This window comes from Cucumis melo, unplaced genomic scaffold (genome assembly GCF_025177605.1).
Source record: "Cucumis melo cultivar AY unplaced genomic scaffold, USDA_Cmelo_AY_1.0 utg000601l, whole genome shotgun sequence".
Taxonomy (NCBI): domain Eukaryota; kingdom Viridiplantae; phylum Streptophyta; class Magnoliopsida; order Cucurbitales; family Cucurbitaceae; genus Cucumis; species Cucumis melo.
This window is the reverse complement of record NW_026124094.1, coordinates 10,001-12,500: the sequence shown is the minus strand read 5'-3', so window position 1 is coordinate 12,500 and position 2,500 is coordinate 10,001.

The following is a 2,500-nucleotide window of genomic DNA, read 5'->3' as shown; positions in this document are numbered from 1 at the left end:
GATTCGAATCAAAATAATGAATCAGAGCACATGGAACCATCTCCCTTTCTTTCTGTCAAGAAAAAATATGGTAGACTAACTTATTTATAACAGTTAATGAAAGAGCCCAATGCAAAAAAATGCATGTTGGGTCTTTGAAACAGTTCAAATCATTTTGATAATAATAAGTTTGATCTGTTTTACCGAGAAGGTCTACGGTTCGAGTCCGTATAGCCCTATATTATTAATAATTCAAAAATAGAATCGTTTTCCTTTCCTCATTATTGTTTGTATTGTTTGTAATTGGCCACTTGATTTGGTTCATCATTAATGTCTTATCTTTGTAGATGAATTACATATGAAAATTTTCCTATTTTCCCATACAAAATCAAGAAATTAGTAATACTTCTTTTCTTTGGGATACCTACCCAATTCTAGTAAATTTTTGGAGTCAAAATCATGACATGAAACCGGTTAAAAACTCCACCATAACCCAATGCAAATCGAATGCACTAGTAAATCACATGGATCTAGGAACGACTTACTGTATTTTATTTGTGGACAAGCTAGAGTTTGAGAAACGAAGATCTTTGGTAACTTTCATTGTAAACATTCTCAAATAGGCTTTTCTGTTGGTATACCTTATCTAGTAAAGCACAAAACTAAAGTAGTCGTCTTCTCTTTCCTTCTTCAATCACTAAAAGTTCCTAAATGGAAATTCCGACTATATGTATCCTCTCTATATAAATATATAATATTTAATATATATTTATTATGGATATAATAGATATTATATAAATAGGATTATAGTGGATGAATCTTCAAACGAGACATGTACCGATCGACTAATCCGGTATATTTTCCACATTGATAGGAGTACGTTTATGTTTCTGCTTTACGAATATGATATTTTCTGGGTATTTCTAATAATATCAAGTCTTATTCCTATTTTGGCATTTCTAATTTCTGGAGTTTTAGCCCCTCTTAGCAAAGAGCCAGAGAAACTTTCGAGTTATGAATCGGGAATAGAACCAATGGGCGATGCTTGGGTACAATTTAGAATCCGTTATTATATGTTTGCTCTAGTTTTTGTTGTTTTTGATGTTGAAACAGTTTTTCTTTATCCGTGGGCAATGAGTTTTGATGTATTAGGGGTATCCGTCTTTATAGAAGCTTTAATTTTCGTGCTTATCCTAATTGTCGGTTTAGTTTATGCATGGCGAAAAGGAGCATTGGAATGGTCTTAGTTTTTGAATATTCAGACAATTAAAAAAAACATTGAGACAGTTATGAATTCCATCGAGTTTCCCTTACTTGATCGAACAACCCAAACTTCAGTTATTTCAACTACATCAAATGATCTTTCAAATTGGTCAAGACTCTCCAGTTTATGGCCGCTTCTCTATGGTACCAGTTGTTGCTTCATTGAATTCGCTTCATTAATAGGTTCACGATTCGACTTTGATCGTTATGGACTGGTACCAAGATCTAGTCCTAGACAGGCAGACTTAATTTTAACAGCGGGTACGGTAACAATGAAAATGGCTCCTTCTTTAGTAAGATTATATGAGCAAATGCCTGAACCAAAATATGTTATTGCTATGGGAGCATGTACAATTACAGGAGGGATGTTCAGTACCGATTCTTATAGTACTGTTCGGGGAGTCGATAAGTTAATTCCTGTCGATGTGTATTTGCCGGGTTGTCCGCCTAAACCCGAGGCTGTTATAGATGCTATAACAAAACTTCGTAAGAAAATATCTCGAGAAATCTATGAAGATCGAATTAAGTCTCAAGAGGAAAATCGGTGTTTTACTACCAATCACAAATTTCATGTTGGCCCAAGTACTAATACTGGAAATTACGATCAAGGATTACTCTATCAACCATCATCTACTTCAGAGATCATCCCTCCTGAAACTTTTTTCAAATACAAAAGTGCAGTCTCTTCCTACGAATTAGTAAATTAGGCCGTATACTTTTTTTGTACAGAATAACAAAGCAAAGAACGAGTGAATCTTCATCAATTTTTCATTGTAAATGGGAAATACTTATACAAATAAAAATAAAAAAATGGGGGGGGGAGAAGATGCAGGGTAATTTGTCTTCTTGGCTAGTCAAACATGGACTGGTTCATAGATCTTTGGGTTTCGATTACCAAGGAATAGAGACTTTACAAATAAAGCCCGAGGAATGGCATTCCATTGCAGTCATTTTATATGTATATGGTTACAATTATCTACGTTCCCAATGTGCTTATGATGTAGCACCAGGCGGACTGTTAGCTAGTGTGTATCATCTTACGAGAATCGAGTATGGTATAGATCAACCGGAAGAGGTATGCATAAAAGTATTTGCCGCAAGGATAAATCCTAAAATTCCGTCTGTTTTCTGGGTTTGGAAAAGTGCGGATTTTCCAGAAAGGGAATCTTATGATATGTTGGGAATTTCTTATGATAATCATCCACGTCTAAAGCGTATCTTAATGCCTGAAAGTTGGGTAGGATGGCCCTTACGTAAG